Genomic DNA, 20383 nt, shown 5'->3' with positions numbered 1-20383 from the left:
CAACTGTTACAAGATAAAGCACGAAGAGTCGTCAAATACTGGCTAGCAGGCGTGTATTATGCACGCCCCCTTTTCTTTCACAGATTCGTCTCAGCGGCTCTGTATATTTCATTATAAATTGTTGAATAATGCAAACACATTGACCTCAACACCTTTCTCAAAATACTATAGCAATGAACTTTCCTTTAGAAAAGAACGCAGAACGAAAAATTTACGAGCCGCTATAAGAGCTGTGAAAAACTTGAGGCGCGGCCTGTGACACACGACTGACAAGCAGCTTTCAGCGTTTCTAATAAGTTTCGGTTATCATCGTCTTGTGGGAAAGTGTTATTGGAGAACGCTCGGGCTCTAGATAATTAGAGTTTTTTTTATAGCAGCTCTTCGTGACTGGGGGCACGGAGCTTTAAACTGATGACTGCCTCACTCAAGTGCTCCCTAGAGTTCTACCCTCTTGGGTACAGGGTTAGGCTCCAGCAAAATTCACAGTCCACACTCACAGCCCGTCCTTAAGTAAAGACTGCTCATGACAGGCCGGTTCCGTTGCGTAACCGGTTCACTCGAAAAATCAACGAAATTAGAAAATGCACCTGGGATACACCATAACCGTTTTTACTTGTGGTAGGTTTGTGGATTATGGTTTATGGGGGTTTAACGTCCCAAAGCGATTCAGGCTATGAGAGACGCCGTAGTGAAGGACTCCGGAAATTTTGACCACCTGGGGTTCTTTAACGTGCACTGGCATTGCACAGTGCATGGGCCTCTAGAATTTCGCCTCCATCGAAATCCTACCGCCGCGGCCGGGATCGAACCCGCGTCTTTCGGGCCTGCAGCCGAACGCTATAACCACTCAGCCACCGCGGCGGCCGGGAAGCGTTCAATCTTAGTATTCTACAACAGTAACACATCGACAATCGACGTTTAAATTATTGCTTAGATAGCACTCTTCTGGTTAATGCTAATTAGTTACCTTTTTTTCATCCTTGTTTACAAGGTACAGCACTGAAAGTTTGTTTCTGTCGCACTCTAATGATTTCTCGCTGAGCAGATGTGAGCATTTAGGAAATAGAATTCAAGGAACCCTTGCTTTTCTTCGACAGCATTTCTCTAAGTGGGCCATCCACCACCGCAGTTAAGACCACAACGATTGTAGTCGACACTTTTCCAAGCCTCATGTCTGTTCGCACAACACAACGACGCATAGCAGCGTCACCGTAGTTTACATTCTGAAAAGGACTTATCTTGCGTCGCCAGGCCGGAAGCTAAACTCGCATGCCAGAGCACTACCTGACTGGCGACAGCGCTTCCGCAGCGACGAGCTTCACCTGTCGCCCTGGAATTCCCTAAGCCGCTAGTTTAGATAAAGCCCGAAACCTCGCTCGAGTGAGCTGAAAAGCGCTCTGCTTTCTATCTCGCTAATCCTTTCTCCGCTTCGTTAGTCCGCATCCGCGGGCGAAAAACCACGGCAGGCGACATGTGCACTTCCTCTTGGAGAAATGCGAGCTCGCGCACAGAGCGAATTAGCGCACATATCCATTCAACGTGCTGAAAAAACTTCCCCAAATCGCAGAAGCTCTTGAATTGTCCTCCGGCATTATCATACCATCGACGCTCACTCTTGTGATGGGCTTTTTGGGATGCTGTGTGTTTTAAAGGTTAGCCGCCTTTAATGACGACGCGTCACTCTACGAAAGAACGCTGATACGCTAAGAATATGTCCTGACATGTTCCTGGCGTTCCTTAAGTTACCTAAAGCTGCGCTTTCCAACTTATGGGGAAAGTAATTCGGGGAAAGTAAGGCAGTAGGGCGGGTTTAATCTCTTCTGAGTGCACGGAAATCTTGTGTTTGAGTAAAAAACAAAACTATGGCTAGGCGCTTCTTCTAGCAGTAGTACTTCTGTGGCATGCTGTCACTGCTGTTGTGGATAGAACTAGGAATCGACGTTTCTTGTTAAGAAAGCATGGGCTCCTACGTGTGCATAATCGGGGAACCACGCTGCGTTCCTGCGGATAAGGACTTTAGAATACATTACGTGACGAGAAACTTCCTGTCTTGACAAGAAGACTAGCATTGTTGCACAAAATGAATTCAGTTTAGAACTTACCTACCCAGCACAACCGCACTCTTTGTATCATATGATTATAAATGGCGCTTTGTTCTATCCTATTTTTGCCTTATTTTGCGGCGGCTGGAAACTATTTAAACTGGCGGAAAATGTCTTGTCTTTTTTTCTGCCACTCAGCAGACAACGGTGGAGAGATGACGGGCTCGTTGGCTTCTTTCATGCAATTATTTTCTCAATATGATAAACGCAATTCTTTTAGCAGAAAATTTAGAGAGTACTGAGCCTAACCGCGCCTTACAGTGGACACTCAGTCTGCTCACCTCTAGCAACCAGCTGCAGGTTACGGCCGAACTCGATTTCTGAGTTTTCCCACTGGCATGCGAATAAAGAACTCTGGTTGCTTCATGTTGCGATATTCGAGACGCAAGTGATCAGGATATACCGCTCGATAACTGAGTTTTCGCTCTCAAACTGCAAACGCGCTAACAACGGAGCGCAAGAGCATCTGTTCGGATCTCCCGTTGGGATTCACCGTAAGTCACTTCGCTCCAAGGAAAACAGCCTCCGCCTGCGTCGCTGTAGGTTCTCGTGGCACGCAGGCGGCCGCTCGCTCTAGTTTGCTTAGTGCACTGTCACGTTCCCGAAAGTGCGAACAGAACTGCCGACAGTACGGTTTCAGCAAATCATAGATATTACAGGTATTCCCGTAGATATGGCGACAAACAGTGCGGTAGGACTTGGTTACGTCGGTGCCTCATGTAGCCTGAGATAAAATGGAAAGAAAAGAAAGAGGGAAGTAAGCGAGGCTGAATTCCGCTTCGCTACCCTACATAGGAAGAAAGTAAAAGGATAAAAAGGAGGGGGAGAAGTGAGGTAGTAGGCCATGAAAGAGGAAAGCAAGAATCTTGTGACTATGGGCAGATTTATGGCTGGCTTTTGAAGCAGGCGCTCGTGTGGCAGTCCTGTTATCGCTGTACGATTTCATGATTTTCTACATAGATAAAAATTGGTTGTTCACGGTTTTGTTACAGAAAATTTCTCGCTAAATTTGGCCGAAGGAGAACCCGTACACGAAAATTGGCGCCATATCCGGAGGGCTTTCCGGGCTCCAGGCCATCGAAAGAGGTTCCGCCTCTTCGTCAGTGGACAGATGTGAAGGCACAGTTCCTGTCCCTCAGAAATTAGGCCAAGTGGTTTACTGCGGAAAGACAACTGCATAAAGTGCACAGCAGCGCACCTGTAGGATCAGTATAGTCTCGCCGTCTCGACAGACATGGCTGTAGACGATGTTACCCGGATCCTGGCGTGCGGCCACGTCTCATTTACCGTTGCCTGAGGCGAACTCCCAAGTCCTTTGTGTCTCGGCACCCCTCCCAGGAAAGTCGATCGCCTCGTGCGTGGAATGCTTTCACCGTGAAGGACAAGCGACATTGACTCGCCTGCCCTGTCAGCATGCCGCGTCTCTACGCGTCGCTCCACCGTTCTATGGGCCGGCATCCATGTCTGTTATTGCTGTCTACACCCAGGGCGCGCTCATGACGCGCCGTAACGTCTCGGCCTGCTGCTCCGCCTCTCATGCGTGCGCCTGGTTCTCTCCCTTCGTATTCAAGTGTCCCCTTCATCCTTTGATCCTTACGACCTTCGATGTTGCTCATGTGACCGCGGAGAGAACGAGCGCTACAGCTCGTCCTGTGCAGTTCTCGTCTTTGTCCTGTTTGAAGTAGCGGTTTTTTCCCCACAGGTATGTCGGACCAACTGGCCCAAAAACTTCCTTTCTTGCCTTTAACAGCTAGAGCTGCAAAAAAGAGCGATGGTTACGTATGACACCTTGCCACCTTAACGTGTCCAATCTTGAGTCTTCTGCTGAACGCTTGACACTTAATGTGGCGTGAATGCAGCATCACAATGGCGTTTTCTTGCAGTGGCGTTTTATCTGCAGTAATCCTCGACGCCTTGAAAATCCCTGCTTTTATGAGACACCTCCGTTACAAGCGAATTCTTTTTATTATGCTGTATTCGCCATTTGCTTGAGGGAGACTGTTTCGCCCTCTTGAAATAAGACGCATATTTTGACCTTGACAATGCTTAGCGATAACAAAAAGGCGCGTTCTCAACGCATGTATGCCGACTGCATTGAGAACGCGTTGCGTTGAAAATAAAATATTGGGTAAACAAGGCTACTGCTGAGTTAAAAAATTGGGCAAGAGCCGTCATTGGTCGCAAATATGACGGCGAGGCTTCGGCCGCTTAGCCCTGCCGCTTCCTAAACTGTGACTACTGCACGGCCTTCCTAGCATGAACCTCATCCGAGAAAGCAGTTCAAGGTCCGCCCCCTTCGGTGAAGAAGCCGTGGTGAGTACGCTTGTGTGCGTGCGGAGGGTATTCAGGAGAAAGGCGGTGGGTTCCTAGGGGATCACGGTTTCAGGTTTCTAGGTGATCACAGCGGATCAGAGCAACTTACGGCCACCCCCCGGACCCGGAAGGCGCCTGGTGGTGCTCCCACCGGAGGGTGCGCATCCAGGCTCCTGCCAGATTCTGCGGACCTCAGGTTCATGTAGACCCAGGTTGGGCTCCGAATAACAGCTCTCGCTGTAAAAAAAATCTAATAATGCCAACTTGGGCTTTCCTTGCCCTGCATTTCGATGCCGCTGAGGCCAGACTAATGGGGAGATAGTGGCGTCTTCGAACAAACCATGCAGATATATATAGCCGCATCTGCCTCATTACCATCACCGTAATCGTGGTCGTGTGGCGAAAGCTTCCGACTGCGCTTCCGGAAGGTGGCGGGTTTCAGTTGGAGAGTGCAATGAGGCGTGTGACGTCACTCATGCGGCGATCCATGCACCGATGTGGCCTGCTAGGCTGTGCCGCGCCACCGGTGGGATTGTGGGCTTAACTGTAAGATGGCCGCTGCCCACACAGGGCAAGCTACGGCTGACTCTGAGCCGAATGCACTTTCGCCTTGAGTGATCTCGGGTAGGTGAGGGGTCAACACAGTCCCTGGCTCTAAATTTTTGCACCTGAAGTTGCACCAATCAGTAGTCGCGGATCACGCACTTAAAAGCCAATGCGACTTCATATCATCTCAATCCCATGATTACGCGGAGTATTTTCTGGAGAGTGCACAGCGCTCGTCCAACCTGGACAGCAATCTGAGCAGAATGCCATCACGGGCGTTTCTGATTGTGACGTTGTTATAGCGATGTATCGCATCGTCGGCCGGTCATTAATCAACGACGACGTGAGAAATAGATGTGAGGCCAGCACGAAGGTAGAAAAAAGAACACACTAATATTCTTCGATGATGAACAATGCACTCATGATAATGACAGTATTATGCTTGTAGCGCCATCTAACGACACGGATAACAAGCACACACAAGATGCACCATTTTCTTCGCCTTAAAATGAAAGCCACACCTCTTCCTTCCTTTAAAGATTCTTACGCCACACATATAAGCAAGCACAGGACAATTAAAAATTGGTGGGGATACCTAAACTCTGCCTTAAGGGCATCACCTGATAGCGTTAACGGGTTAATGCCCATATATACGGAATTGATCATTCTTTACATTACATTCATGGGTACCTGGGAGATCTCTTACCGCTCCAGACGCAGTGGTGCAGCGGTTAAGCGATGCGCCACTGTCCCGCGATGGCAGTTTATGCCACCCGTGCGACTTGTGCGACCCAGGTTGTTTTTCCCGAGCAACCATTCGCTGCAAATCATTAATTTAACTGCCACCTGCCACGGTGGTCAGTTTGCTCACAGTACAGTGGGCAGGTTCTGATGATGCAGCAAGGTCACGTGACTTAGGTGGCCCCTCTAGGTTGCTTCTCTGGGGAATTTTCGTTCATAACGCCCAAGACGCCGGATTTTTTTGCAGAACGGGTGCTTTAACGCCATCGCGTTAATAACACACCACAGAAGAAAGTAGATCAGAGGTTATAACAGTTCACAGGGGAAGCACCGACTCTTCACAAAGTCACATTGGCACAAGTAACATGATGAAGACCTTTGAAAGTCTTCAGCCTCATTCTTTTCGATCGAGTGGGTGTTTTGAACACTGGGGCAGCACTTGTGGCTACAGATGCTGGTTGGGTGCATAGCTGTTGCAACTGTGTCTACTCTTTGAGATTATGATGGTGATTTTTTAGTGGCGCAAGAGTAGCGGTGACCAAAAAGCACCATGGCGCGTGGTATTCGTGTACACAAGATGGGATCAGAGACCCATTTTTCAGCATTTCACCACAAAGAAGCCAAATAGCAGGCAGGAGAAAGCTTGTATCCTTCGGTACACGAACACGCCTTCATAGGAGTAAAAATAGAGTAATGTTTCCTTTAGTGCACTCTCTTGTATAAAAGGTAGTGCGCTAGAGGACAGCTTACTCTCTGTTAGTGTGTAGCCTGCGGCACCAGGGATCGAACCCGCACCGACTAGGCCACCGCTGCGGTCGAAGTGTTCCTTGTCCTTGCGGCCCATCTGATGCAAGTTTTTATTCCGAAACTTTAGTACCTTCTGCTTGAAATATCCTTTAAAACCATGCGCCAGCACTTGACCCCGCTCTGCGTCGATCTCTCGAATCCGAGTTTGCTGGTGATGCAATCTTCCGTAAGTTGTAAGTGCCCGTTTTTGCAGCGAAAGCTCTTATAGCTTTGGCTTAGTCATGGAACCCTGCATTCTAGCATTGAATCTACAGCGTCAGCCGTAAAACCTTGATTACTCGAAAAATTAACTGAATTTACCTCAATTTAATTAAATTAGATTGCCGCCTGCGCTAATTGGAGAGAGGGATTGAGAAGGGGAAATCCTTCCTTCGTGCAGATGGCAGGGCAGCTTAGCTCTAGAATTTTTTTATGATGATGAGGAGGAAAGCACTTTTATTGGCAGTCTTAATTTAGACGCCTGGAATATCGATGAAAAAAAAAAGATACATTTTTCTTCTTGGCTTCTCTGTCAACGAGGTAAGAACGTAGTTGTTCGTTTTCTCTGGCTAACCGTTTTCTTAGGGCTGCCAGCTCAATCTGGTTGCGGACATTAAATTCTTGCTGCCATTTTGCTTTTCCCGTTCCAGTATCTCCTTGAATTTCTGCATGATCTCGGTTTCCCACGAGCAACATACTCTGCTTTCCCACAGAAGACGTACTACGAGGCCAGTCTTTTTATAGTGCTAGATATATTTGCCTGTGTACGCCCGTTCCGCGTTTTCGTCGTCAATGATGTTGATAAGCCCGAACGCCACCCAGTGTAGAAAAATCCATGAGTGTGAAAAATCTAAGAAAAAAAAAACATCAAACGACAACTGAGAGAACTAGTCTACGGCTCAGTTAAAAGGTTTGGCGGGAGCCGTCATAGGTCCATTTGACAACATAATCTACACTCTAAGTCAGCTTAGCCGCAAATGTTTCTTATATATAAAAAAAGAACTCGTTCATAGCGCTATTTGCGCTCACTGTTCTCCCAGGAAAAGGGTTAACGCGAGGAGATATGCGCAAGTCCCCTTTATAGTATTCTATTCCGAAAAGAAGAGGGTTTGCCCTAAAGAAGAACTTTCTTTACAAAAATTTTGGAATCTTTCTAAGATTCTAATTTTCAAATTTTAAATTTCGAATGTGAATAAAAGTTATATTAAAGCTTATGTTGTGTTCAATCTGGAATGTGGGGAGTAAAAATTTCGAATTGACATTGAAATTAAAGAAAATCTTAATTTTAAGATATTAAATTTAAATTCTTAAGGTTTAATGTATTAGATTTAAATGAGTTACCGTTGGAACCTAAATCTGAAATTCAGAGTATTTTAAAATTTAAAATTTTAATATTTACACAAATTTTACTTTAGGATTTTTATTTGAATTCCAATTTGTATTGCAAAATAAAAATTTCAATTGAAAATCAATTTAATTCGCCCAAACCAAATGCCCGAAGTGCCACCTCCTTGTTATTGATTCGGCTCCATCGCAGGTTCAGGCAGTGCTCCAGTAAGGACTCTCGCCTTAAAAAAAGGACAGGGCACTTGCCCATTGTGCACAATTACCAATGGTGAAGTGCAGTATCTCCTTCCGCCCCTTCAACTGCGCCTGCGCCGTACTCATCCTGTAATCCAACATGCGTCAATGCTAGTACGTATCCGCTATGCTAAAACTCTCTATTATGCGAGCCGATGAGAAAAGGTTAACAAAATGAACGAATGTACCTGCCTTGTGTTCGTCTTCTTTCTGGTATCCTTGTTCATTCGCCCTAAATGAGTTGAATATAACGTCAGACTACCAAATAGAAAATGTTTACCCTCATATGGATCTGCAGCAGACATACTAGTTGTCCCGCAGAACAATTAAGTCACAATGCAGTATCTAAGTTTTCTGCAGGATTCGACAAACTATCAAAGTGCAGCACTTTCGAGGTCTCCCTACTCCTCTGGAAAATTCATGGACGCTCAGAGATCCGACGTAGAGCATGCAACTGCCTCGGATGCTTGGATAGATACGCTTATATAGTCGAATCTTGATAGTGCGAACTCGAAGAGGCCGAAAATTTATTCGTCTAATGCGCAGATTAACAGCAGCCTGATCGGTATTCACTTAAAACGTGCGGCGTTCGCAGGAAGAAAGCTTGACTTGGAATAAACCAGAAGTTCGAATTAACCGAGTTTGAAACAATAAGATTCTATAAAACTGCGGGTTCTTTTTTAGGTTCTTTTTGATGATTCCCGTCGAAACAAAGGTTCGCATTTTTTCATGTACATAGACTGTTGCGCAGCTCCTTCAGCAATTCTTTAGGTTTTTTTTAGAAGGGGCAGTCGACCTCCTGTCATTATGAAAACTCCAGGCGCTAACAAACAGCCTGCTGTCATTTATGTTAGGCTGTTTTTTTATTTAAATGCACTCCCCCTTGTCGTCCATGTTTCCTAGACAAGACTCGCTACATTATCCCAACCCCGGGTCCGTCCAGACAACGCACAGAGGTTTTCAAACGTTCTCAGTATGAGTGCCGCAGCTTCATCGTCATCATCCTCAGCCTTACTACGCCAACTTCAGGGCGAAGACCTCTCCCATGTCACTCCAGTTACCCCTGTCCTTTGCCAGCTGCGCACAGCCTATGCCTGCAATCTTCCTAATCTCATCCGCCCACCTAACTTTCTGCCGCCCCCTGCTACGCTTGCCTTCTCTTGGAATCCGCTCCGTTACCCACAAAGACCAGCGGTTATCTTGCCTTCGCATTACATGCCCTGCCCAAGCCCATTTCTTCCTCTTGATTTTGACTAGGATGTCATTAAACCGGGTTTTGTTCCCTTCCCGTAACACTGTGCCGCTTCCGGTCTCTTAACGTTACACCTATAATTTTTCTTCTCATAGCTCGCTTCATTAATGTGCAAGCCTAATTAAGGCTAATAAATGAGATGAAAGGCATGAGAACAGTTTATCAAGCAACAGCAGCTGACGTTCATCATTGAGAAGCATGGCCCAGTAACGAAATTGAGCAGCTTTGCCTGGCGTGTCACTCATGTGATGCAATCCTAAACCTAATAAAGCGGGAGCAGCCATGCCGTCTTGCGAAAAGCCTTTAAGTAAGTGGACAGGTGCATCCATCAGTGTTTCCAGGTACTTCCTGGTTCTTTATGTCCTCGTCATCTTTTCTTCTGTTTTTGCTACCCGACATGAGATGGCGACTCCGCTTAATTCCAGTATGGCCTGTCATACTTCGACACGTCGAGAAACAAGGCGTAGATGGTGAAGCCATGTTGCTTCCTCCCTTCCTGTTACCTAACGAAAATTTAATTTCTTAAAAGCTTTCCACGCATCTGGCCTTCCAACTTTGCACACTCCTCTGCTGTCGAGAGGAAAGCACAAAAACCTTTCCTGTCTTTCCTTCCTCCTCTTTATCTATCTACCAGTGGAAGGATTTCATACAGCGCCTGTAATACGATGTCAGGGGCCATTGAGGAACACTTCAAGTGTTAGCAAGTAACGACACAGAAAGGGACACAGCGCTTAAGTGCTGTGTCTTCAATTGCATTTCCTTCTGAACGAAGTAGTAGTAGTAGTAAGTTGATGTACGAAACAAGCAAGGAAAGTGCACGGGCTTTTGACCGACGGGTTAAAGCCACCATAACCGCTGGCGCGCAGAAAGTGGAGGAAAGAAAAAAGTTCAAGAGAGAGGGGAAATGTGAGAGGCACATCAACTCCTCTACTAATACAACTAAGACACAGCATCTACTGCGCAGTAACCGACACATTGCTCTTATCGCGCCGTGCGGTGTGCGTCGACGAAGTGTCCATGTGGAGCCCACAACAGTGGACGCTGGTCTTTGCACTGTTTTGTTTCTGTCCCGCTAAACTTCAAGGCGCATTAATTTAACTTCTTGAAATTCGCATCGTAAACACCTTTATTTTCTCCTTACTAATCCTTTGATCTGACGACAGCACATAGTAGCATTATTTAGACGCCTTGCAGCAGGGAATTTCAGTGCCCAGGATGCGTCGCCACTGGTTCAAATGCATTGCTGCTTCACAAGAGCCACCTAGAGATTCGAAAATGAAGCCTTCATTTCGGGCGCAAAGGGGTGCGTCTGCTCTTGGGCTTCGTGCGAGGAGCAGCCCTCAGGGTGTGTCGACAAGCTGGCCGGCATCTCGGCGTATGCCGCCAATCTGATGTGGCGTCGGCAAGCTGCATTTCTTATCGCTGAATCGTTGATCCGCGTATCAAGCTGAAAGATTGGAACACCGTTACGGGTACATTCTCGGACGACCGCCGGGGATGGGCGATAACAGGGAAGGGGAGAGGATAAAGAGCTGAGCGCTGCAGCCAGAGAGAAGGGCAGACAGAAAGCGAAAGACCATGATTCAGCGCCAGCTCAGCGGTCTTCACTTACCGCTTTCGCATTTCTTCACACAGAAGATAACTTGCTCATTTGGCGTGCTGTAGAAAAGGCTCACTAGTATATGCCGCATGAATCTCAGTGATCGTCTGTGATTTTTTTTTGCGTTCCTGGAGGCTGCGGCGAGGTTCAACATTGTCGTCGTGTTGCTTTTTGGAAGCGTGTGCGCACAGCATGTGCTATCTGTGTCGAACGTATTCTCTTCTCGTTGTGTTGTTCTTCGTAAAGCTTGCAGTGACGCCAAGGCGGAAGCGGTGAGCGCACGCAGAGAACTGTAATTGCTGCTGTGCGTGCGCCTTCTCTGACGGTCCCACGATGCTGCGTCAGCGCTTAGACTACCAGAGATATCCCGTCAAGTCGAGGAGTGCCCTGTGGGTGCACACCTACACGATTGGCATCTCGCTTCGTCGCTTTTGCATTCAACCCTGAAGGTGAGGTTTTATTGCTCTCAGGAAGCGCGTCTCATTTCGAAAGCCACACCATCCGTTCACTTTGGTGCGCGTCTCTGTTGCTGTGTCGCATTAAGGCAGCAGCGTTAGTTGAATGTTCTCAAGCAGTTGATAATGGCGGATTGGTATGCGAGCGATAGCTTCAGATGGATATAATGAACACTGAAGTCGCTGTAAGTTTGCAGCGTTTATTGTGGCCTTCTTAAAAGGGCGTTACTACACACGGAGTTATATTTAGCGTTCTCTCCGTCATGTTTCGATGCTCGCTGAGAGCGACGCTGCAGTCAGCGGGGTAAGCCGCATACGCATATGGGCGTGTGGACAGGAGTTTTTTTTTTGTGTACGATTAGGTTTTTGCTGCCCATTGCACGGCCCCGTAAATTGTTCGCGTGTTCGCTTACATTGAGTCCTGTCCGCGCCAAATGAAATGCGACAAAAACAATTGAATCGAGCACAAAATGGCGATATCTTATTGAAGTTAAAAGTAACTCAGTTTATTTTAACTTCTAAGCTGCGATAACAACTTTCTCAATGATAACGAACCCCATTTTTAATTTCTATGCAGGAGACAGTGGTGTAGTTCTGCGTTTTCGCGTTGATGGTACATTACCTTGATGCTGATGGTACATTGCTTGGGCGTCAGTGTGACCACTTTAGAAGCTCACCAGTTAGTTTGCGGACGTGACTACCACAACGTTTTACTTTTAGAAGGGTCTACGTATGAAAACTTTACGGAAGCTGGATGGATTGGTCACGTTCCTACTATTGAAGATTTAATTTCTTTTAATGTGATGACTCATGTACATGTGTAATTGTCAGTTAATTAAGCACGGCTCTCGATGCAACAAAACATCCATTAGTATCGCTCATGTGCGTGTGTAGCGAAACCGCTCAAGCAATGCGATTCACTTCTACAATCTTTGTCCGTAAATTTCTGAGGCTGTCTATTAAAAAAAAATGCGTTTAACATTGAAATCATTTCAGCAGCAGCGCCTCGAAACAGTCTTCCTTGCTGTCTATACACAGCTTCAAACGCTTCTTGAGGTCTTGGAAACAGTTGGAAAACGCTTCTTTGGGCAGGGCTGTCAGCTCCTTTGTCGTGGCGTCTTGAATGGCCTTCACGCTCACCATCCAGCGAGCTTTTAGGGCTCTCTTCACACGAGGAAACACGAAAAAATCGCATGGGGAGAGGTCAGGTGAGCACGGCGGATGGAGAAGTACAGTAATTTTGCGCTTGGCGAGAAATTTTGTCACGCTGAGAGCAGTGTGCGGCCTTGCGTTATCGTGGAGAAGGCTCAATTGTCCAGATGCCCATAAGTCAGGGCGACGGCGTCGCAGTGCATTACGCATGTGTTGGAGCACCCGGATATAAAACTCCTGGTTCACCGTCAGCGCTTGTGGGACGAACTCGTGGTGTATGACACCTCTGGCATCGAAAAAAAAACTATCAGCACAGACTTTGTTTCGGTCTCCTGTCGCCGCACCTTTCTCGACGACGGAGGCCTTGTGGACCGCCACCATTCGGCCCTCTGCCTCTTTGTTTGAGGATCGTATTGAAAGAAGCATGTTTCGTCTTCAGCAATGATGCTGTCGACGAATTCAGCATCCTTCTCTGCCTCGGAGAGCAAATCAGCGCTCACTGATGCCCGCGTGTCCTTCTGGTCCTGCGTAAGGGAGTGCGGCACAAGTCTGGCATTCAGCTTTCTTTTCCCCAAGTTCTCACACAAAATTTAGTGGCATGCTGTCTTACTAATGTCGAGAGCATCTGATAGCATGCGGTCTGTAATCGTGCGGTCTTGCTGTACTATTTCCCTGATCCGAGCCACGTTGTTTTCATTCCGTGAGGTTGAAGGGCGCCCCTGTCTTGTGTCGTCTTGCACCGACGTCCTCCCCGGAACGAACCTCTTGTGCCACTCGAATACTCCCGCCCGCGATTATGTCCCGTTGCCGTAAGCGTCACGAAGGAGCTCATACGTCTGTGCGGCTGCCTTGCCAAGCTGCACACAGAATTTTACACTTACACGCTGTTCGAGAAGGACGTCCATCTCTCCACTTTCACTCACAGTAGAATGAGCAGACGACTCGTGACAACGTATTTTTCTACATGTAGTGCCATCTACCGGCTGCCACAGCAATTAACATAAATAGCTTAGGTTAGCCCGAAAGGATCGCGCTACACATACGCAACAACATTTGATTGTGAGAATTATTTCTAGAGAAGAAAATAAATCAGTCTCGAAACTTCACGGACAAAGGTTGTATTTTGCTCCAGCACTCATTTTAAGGTGCTATTTATTTAAAAAGGTGCCCGCAGAAACAAGCCGCAGGATCTTTTTACATGACGCGCGATGAAATACATAGCCAGAGACGACGGAGGCAAAACGATGTTTGGACAGGTCGCCTAAGAATAACCTAGTTAAACACCGTCACTTGTGGCTTGGCTTAACTTGACATTTAAATTCTCCAGTGGAACCGGCTTGAGGGTTATGGCGTCAGTTATTTGCCGACTTGATTATGCACCGTTCTGTCTTCGTCGTCGTTCACCTCGTACTTCGTGATGTAAAAAAATTCGAATGTCGCGGTTGCTATATGTTATTATGACGTCACACCTTTTTAAATATGTTACTTGAAATTCGGCCATTACTCAAGAGGTGCCACGAAACTCGGGCCTTGCTTTGTTGTGACGCTAGTGCTGCATGGGATTTTTGTGATATGTTGATTTACATCAGTGCCAGCCATGGGCACCCTGACGAGGGCGAGCACTCATGAGCGCACCCTCTCTCTCACCGCTTGTGCGCGCCACTTGTTGCGGGGAGGCGGGATTGGGACACAAAATATTCGTGAGGGTGAGAGAGTGCAAGATGCCAGGGTTAAGGTTGAGGGTAGATGCCTGTGTTTCGCGACTTCTCTTGCCAGTTTAGCGAAAGCCCCAGAGCCAAAACACGGCCTCTCTCTCTAGGCTTTGGAATAGAGTCCTCGGTTGCAGTTAATATTTTATTATTAAAACACGTTATGATAGTAATACTCGTAACTTAGGTCATAGTTCTAACATAACTGCGAAGTTTTAGCGTCAGAGCGTCGTGACAAAGAAAAATTCATCGGTTAATTTCAATGCTCTGCGTTTTCATATTTCGCGGCTTTTTTATACAGCCTGGCCTGGTTGATGACGTCTGGCCTCCGCGTCACGTACACTGGGTCATAAGGAAGTAGGAAATGTTTAAAAAAATACATAAGTACAATACTGGTAATACAAGACCGGTGTGCACTGTCACAGAGTCGCACGACTTAGCATTAAGCTTCAAACGCGATAAAGTGATGCGCTTGTTTGCGTGTCTGATCGCGTCGCCTTCGCTGTGCCGCGCCCTTGCGGTGTGCAAGCAAGCATTTGTTATTTTATTTTGTTGAAAACTGCCAGCCGCCTTTTGGTAGCCAAGGCAGGAGTAGTGGTTTGTTGTGTTATTTTGTTGTGAGTAATTTCTTAATAAGTCCAAATAATTATCGGAAACTACTGGCAAGTTACTGGAAAATTACGCAACCCAAAGAAGCCGCGTGAACGCAGTTTTCATTTTGGTCATTGGTTAGGTGCAGGTAGAGTAAGATATAAAGAAGTCTGCCACAGTCTAGGGCACTAACCTTTTGGCGAGCCTATGGCTTCCGTAGTCCGTACCTCCTTTGTGAAGCATGCGCCTGAGGAGGGGCGTGAGAGTTTTCCATCCTTTTAATGATTTTTTCGATGATATGCTGTTTGCAGCGCAAATTGAGTCCAAGGACGCGACGTGATATTACGTTGAACCTGACTTGGCTATTTGTAGCTCTCTAGTAACACAAGCTGTGTAACCGGATTCATTTTGGCTTTTTCTGCTGATTCGAACCCACGCAGGCAGAGCCTAAATAATGTCATAAAATGTTAGACCGAGTTCTCTTAAACGCTATGTCCTTTACAGATACGCCAGCATCAGGCCCTTCATTAGATATCGCACGAGGCCCGAAGACTCCAGGAGCACTTCTACGCAGATCTCAGAAAAAAAAAAACAAATATAACGCTGATTTTGTTACCCGGATCAGAGATTGCGGCCACGGAAAAAGAATCGGAATACTGCAGCCATGTTATGACGACAGATCAAATGATTACTCAAGGGAAAAGGCAGAGGAGTTTACTTCGAACATTAAAAAAGTAATAATCCTTCGGCAAAATCTGTAGAAAAATAAGACGGAGTGCAGTGAGCTCCACGTGGATACTTCGCCGATGCACACCGTACGGTGCGTGAAAAGGAATGCGCTAATTGCGGCGTAGTAGATGCTGTATTTCAGTTTCGTTAGCAGAGAGTTGTGGGTGGGTTCTTCGTTCAGAAGGAAAGGCAACTGAGGTAGGGGCGATGAAAAAGTAATTACAAGTCCTCTTCAGCTGACTCCTTCTTTCCTTACCTTACTAACATCGCTGGACTGCTGACATCCTCTTACAGCCTACGTGTCTTAGCTGGCAGCTTTCTAATTCTGGCGTTTCACAGCGGAGTAAGCCGCGGAGTCCGCAGACAATTCCAGCTGTATATGGCAAAAACTTGGGAAGCTCTGAAGAAACTAACTTCTCAGTGCTCAAGAAAACGGAATGAGGACACGTAGTTTCACCATCTCCGCCTTAGTTCTTCACGTCTCTAATACGACATGTCGAACTGAACTTAACAAGAGTTGCCATCTCATGTGGGGCGGCTAAACAAAGAATAAACGAGAACATCCAGTAAAAAAGGGAAGTATGCGCAAACACAGATGGATACACCTGTCCACCTACTTACTCGCTTTTCGCAAGATGACATGGCTCCTAGAAATTTCATTAGATTTAGGCTTTTATCACACGGACGACACGCCAGGAAAAGTTACCGAATCTTGTTACTTGGCCTTGCTTGTCGATGTGCTTGGTAATGCTTTACTTCGCTGTCATCTGCTGTAAGCAGCTAGAAAAGTAACGGTAAAGGAATATATATCACAATGTGTCGTCTTAAGCTTTTGCCAATATTGCCGCCGCGGTGGCGCAGTGGTTATGGTGCTCGGCTGCTGAGCCGAAAGATGGGAGTTCGATCTCGGCCGCGGCGGTCGAATTTCGATGGAGGGTTCCTTAGCGTGCACTGACATCGCATAGTACACAGGCCTCTACAATTTCGATGGAGGCGAAATTCTAGAGGCCTCTGTACTGTACGATGTCAGTGCACGTTAAGGAACCCCAGGTGGTCGAAATCTCCGGAGCCCTTCACTACGGCGTCCCGCATAGCCTGAGTCACTTTGGGACGTTCAATCCTCATAAACCAAACGAAACCAACTTGTGTGAATTTCAGTGTTTGGATACAGAAGAAGTGATCTTTAATCAATTGGGGTTTTAAAAATAAGAACACTTTGTCAATGACACTAGATAGGTTTTTGCCATTTGGTTTGATATGATATGCCGAGACAGTGATGGAAAAGGTCCGGCGTGATGGGGATGTTTTAACAAGTAGTACATATTCATCCATTCAGATTGCACAGAATCAAAATGCAGTCAAAAGCTGAAATGTGTCGTTTAGGCCAGTTTAGCTGGCGACTGAACATTCTTTCTGCTCTGCACCGTTTTGCGGCTGGCTATGTAATTACTGGCCGACCTTGTAGAGGCAGGCGTCTCAACAGAATGAGTGAGACGCTGAGCTCAGATTTTCGGCAAACTATTTCATCTTAGAAAAAAATCCACCGACGCATTTTGCAACAAAAATTTTTTGAGGAGTGGACCCTAAGTGTGGAACAAAAAACTGTTACGTGATGATACCACGTACCCGCCAAGGTGGCTCAGTGGTTATAAGGCACTCGGCTACTGATCCGGAGTACCCGGGTTCGAACCCGACCGCGGCGGTTGCGTTTCGATGGAGGCGAAACGCTAAGGCGCCCGTGTGCTGTGCGATGTCAGCGCACGTTAAACATCTCCGAGTGGTCGAAATTATTCCGGAGCCCTTCACTACGGCACCTATTTCTTCCTTTCTCCTTTCACTCCTTCCTTTATCCCTTTCCTTACGGCGCGGTATCCGCCGAGATAAGTCAGACAGATACTGCTACATTTCCTTTCCCCCAAAGCCAATTTTCATTTCATTTTTTTTGCGACGTAGACCATGGCAGATTAACGCGTATTTTACGATACATAGCCCCTCCCAATGCCGGTAGTGACTGAATCGCGGTGGTAAGAGAAGAAATTGACTAACGTGGCAGTTTAATCCTTGTTAGTTTGTCATGACGATAGCGTAAAGCGCACCAAAGGAGGAGGACACAAGGAAGGAACACACAGGACACATGAGTGCTTATAGAGACAGGAGTGGGAGGACAGGTGCATTAGCATTTAGAGACCATTGGCAGTGATTAAATTAGTCAATGAGGCAGCGTAGTAGTCTGAGTGGCTGTCTTGTAATCACAGCTGCACCCTCCGCGGCTTGCACTTTTGCTGTAACAGTCTCGATTGAACTGGACTCTGCGAGTTTCGTGCAGAAATAATGTGGCTTCACTACAGATAGACTGCAATAGTGGCTCACCGAAATATTTGTTCCAGGGTGACTTGTGTGCCATTTAATTGCACGCAGTAACACATTTTATTTCTGCTTTCTGCTTTTCTTTCAGGGCCAATTCTTATTTTATGTTGTCTTCTTTCTGTACTCCGGATATTCACTGACGTTCAGAGATCGCAATGCCACGACTGAGTGGAAAGAATTTCGGAGTGTACTTTTCGAAGTGGAAAGAATTTCGAACGGAGTAATCAGTCAAATGCTTTTAGTGAAGCTGAAGTTTAATTTTCACTGCGTCGCCCTAAGGTTTTTTACTTCAAACTTTCTTTTCAAGCTTACTGCATGGAAATGTTTCCCTGAGGTTTGTGCGAAGGTTAAACCCCCTAAAGATATGTACAGGTGAGTGAGAAAAGCTGTGCCTATATACCAGGTGTTTAAAGGAAGACCGCCCCTAATTTAAAAAGAAATGCTTTTTGAGGCATGAAGGCGGCTTCTCCGGCACAATAATACGTGCGTTGACGAACATCAGAAAACAGGTGAAGAATGTCAACTGGCTAACCGGTTAACTAATTTTTTGATAATGAACTTTTAACTATTACAGCTACACACCTAAACGTAATTAGAGATTTTAGCCGGTTGGTAGTAATAACCATATAACTTTTTAAAATTTCGAAGACGCGATTAGAGTCGGCGCTGGGGCTCGACAGATTTCGGCTAGTTAGGTGCACTGGAGGGTAGCATTGACTGCAAGCTTTTCGAAACCGTATGTATTTTGGCACGATGTAGCCAAAATTTGTTCGGCGACTGCACCGATGGTACTCGCGTTTTCGAAATTACAAAAACTGGCATAGCTATTACTAACGACCGGCTACAAATCTCTAATTGCATTAAATTGCCTGTCATAGTTAATTATCAGAAAAGAGATAACCGGATGAGTAGCTAATTTAATTAACCTGTTTTCTGATGTCCATCAATGCTGGTATTATTCTGCCGCAGAAGCCTCTTAATAAGTAAAAAAGCCTATATATATATATATATATATATATATATATATATATATATATATATATATATATATATATATATATATATATATATATATATATATATATATATATATATATATATATATTGCAACCTAACCCCCCCCCCCCCCCCCCCACCCCCCCCCCCCCTGTATGTGCGCGGTCTCGGAACGCTTACTGCGAACACTGACTTAGCGAGCAGCAAAAATATGAGTCGATGTTGGCGAACAAGAAGTAAGAGAGTTCTCCATCTTGTAATATTCACTGTTGTTATTTGTTAAACCGCTTTTCAGGCTTTTGCCAATTAATTGCCTCTGCACATTAATTAATCCGTCCCGTTAAACGAACTTTGAAATGCGCTCACGTGCATTCATTATTCTCAGCCGCACCCCTCGCAAAGCGATATGTAACCGTGGTGAAGATGAACCCATCACTGCTCACTCTGGGGCTTTTTGGTTATTTCTTTAATTTTCACTTGAGATATTTCCTGCATAAAAAAATCCACAGCTTTCACCTGCGCGCACAACTTAATCCTGTCGTTTCCTCACATCAAACTTGGGGCTCCCTATCTTTCCGTGTACGATGACACGAGACATATCATGCCGTTTGGGGATCAAACCTGTTTATAAGCTCCACACTCGTGCTACAGATCGCGTTATAAAACAAGTCAAAGTCTTCTAGCTTAAAACAGGCTTTCCTCTGTCGGGTATGCAGCGTACATATCGTGTGTCCGTCCCTGATCTCGAGAGAAAGGATTTTCTGAGTCAATCACGTCTATTTTCTTCCCGTCGCAAGAATATTTTGCGAGAAGAGAGGCGTTCTTCTTAAAGCTCCTTTCCAGTCGCACTCACGTCGCATAGCGGATCTGTTTTTCTGCAGCCGCTCTTAACGCGAAGAATGACCCTTCCCACCACAACAGCACTTAAAAATGCGCTGGAGCTTACCAGATTTAGCACCTCGCTTTTAGTCGAAGTGAATAAACTGGGTACTCCTGTTATAACCTACGTTGAGGAACGGCACTGGCACTCTCAGTGCACGCTTTTAAAAGAAAGAGACTCACGCGGTGCAGTGAGTTGGATGTTACCGCCGGAAAAAATAAGAGCAGCAAACGCGTGTTTCTGCACGAGACTAGCAAATCCTGCTAAACAAGTGCTTAGTACGTGCTATATATACTGTAGCTTCGTTATCTTTTTAGCTCACTGTTGGGGACGCTATGTAATGTACAATTCAGTTGGGGCGATCTACCCCACGATCTCTTTCTCCTTGTCGCTTGGTGCAAGGAAAAAGACATTCTTCACAAAGTACGTTGCCTTTATTTTTGAGAGCGACGAAGCAAAACGGAGTACATCCCCGCGCGCTTTATGCGCTAAGTTTCTGCTTTGTGGGGAAAAAGCATTCCATTTCCTGGCGCTGTTGTTGTTGCCTCTGAAGCTATGGAACATACCCACGGTGGGGCATTGG

The 20383-nt window shown here is 46.2% G+C and overlaps 1 non-coding gene across 1 annotated transcript; it reads right to left on the bottom strand.

Annotated features, from left to right (window-relative positions):
- Positions 1 to 789: 789 nt before the first annotated feature.
- Positions 790 to 861, bottom strand: TRNAC-GCA (transfer RNA cysteine (anticodon GCA)). The gene has a single exon. It is a non-coding gene; the product is annotated as a tRNA-Cys (tRNA).
- Positions 862 to 20383: the final 19522 nt, after the last annotated feature.

This window comes from Amblyomma americanum, chromosome 7 (assembly GCF_052857255.1).
Source record: "Amblyomma americanum isolate KBUSLIRL-KWMA chromosome 7, ASM5285725v1, whole genome shotgun sequence".
Lineage (NCBI taxonomy): Eukaryota > Metazoa > Arthropoda > Arachnida > Ixodida > Ixodidae > Amblyomma > Amblyomma americanum.
The sequence above is the reverse complement of the archived record's forward strand: the minus strand, read 5'-3'. Positions and strand labels throughout refer to the sequence as shown.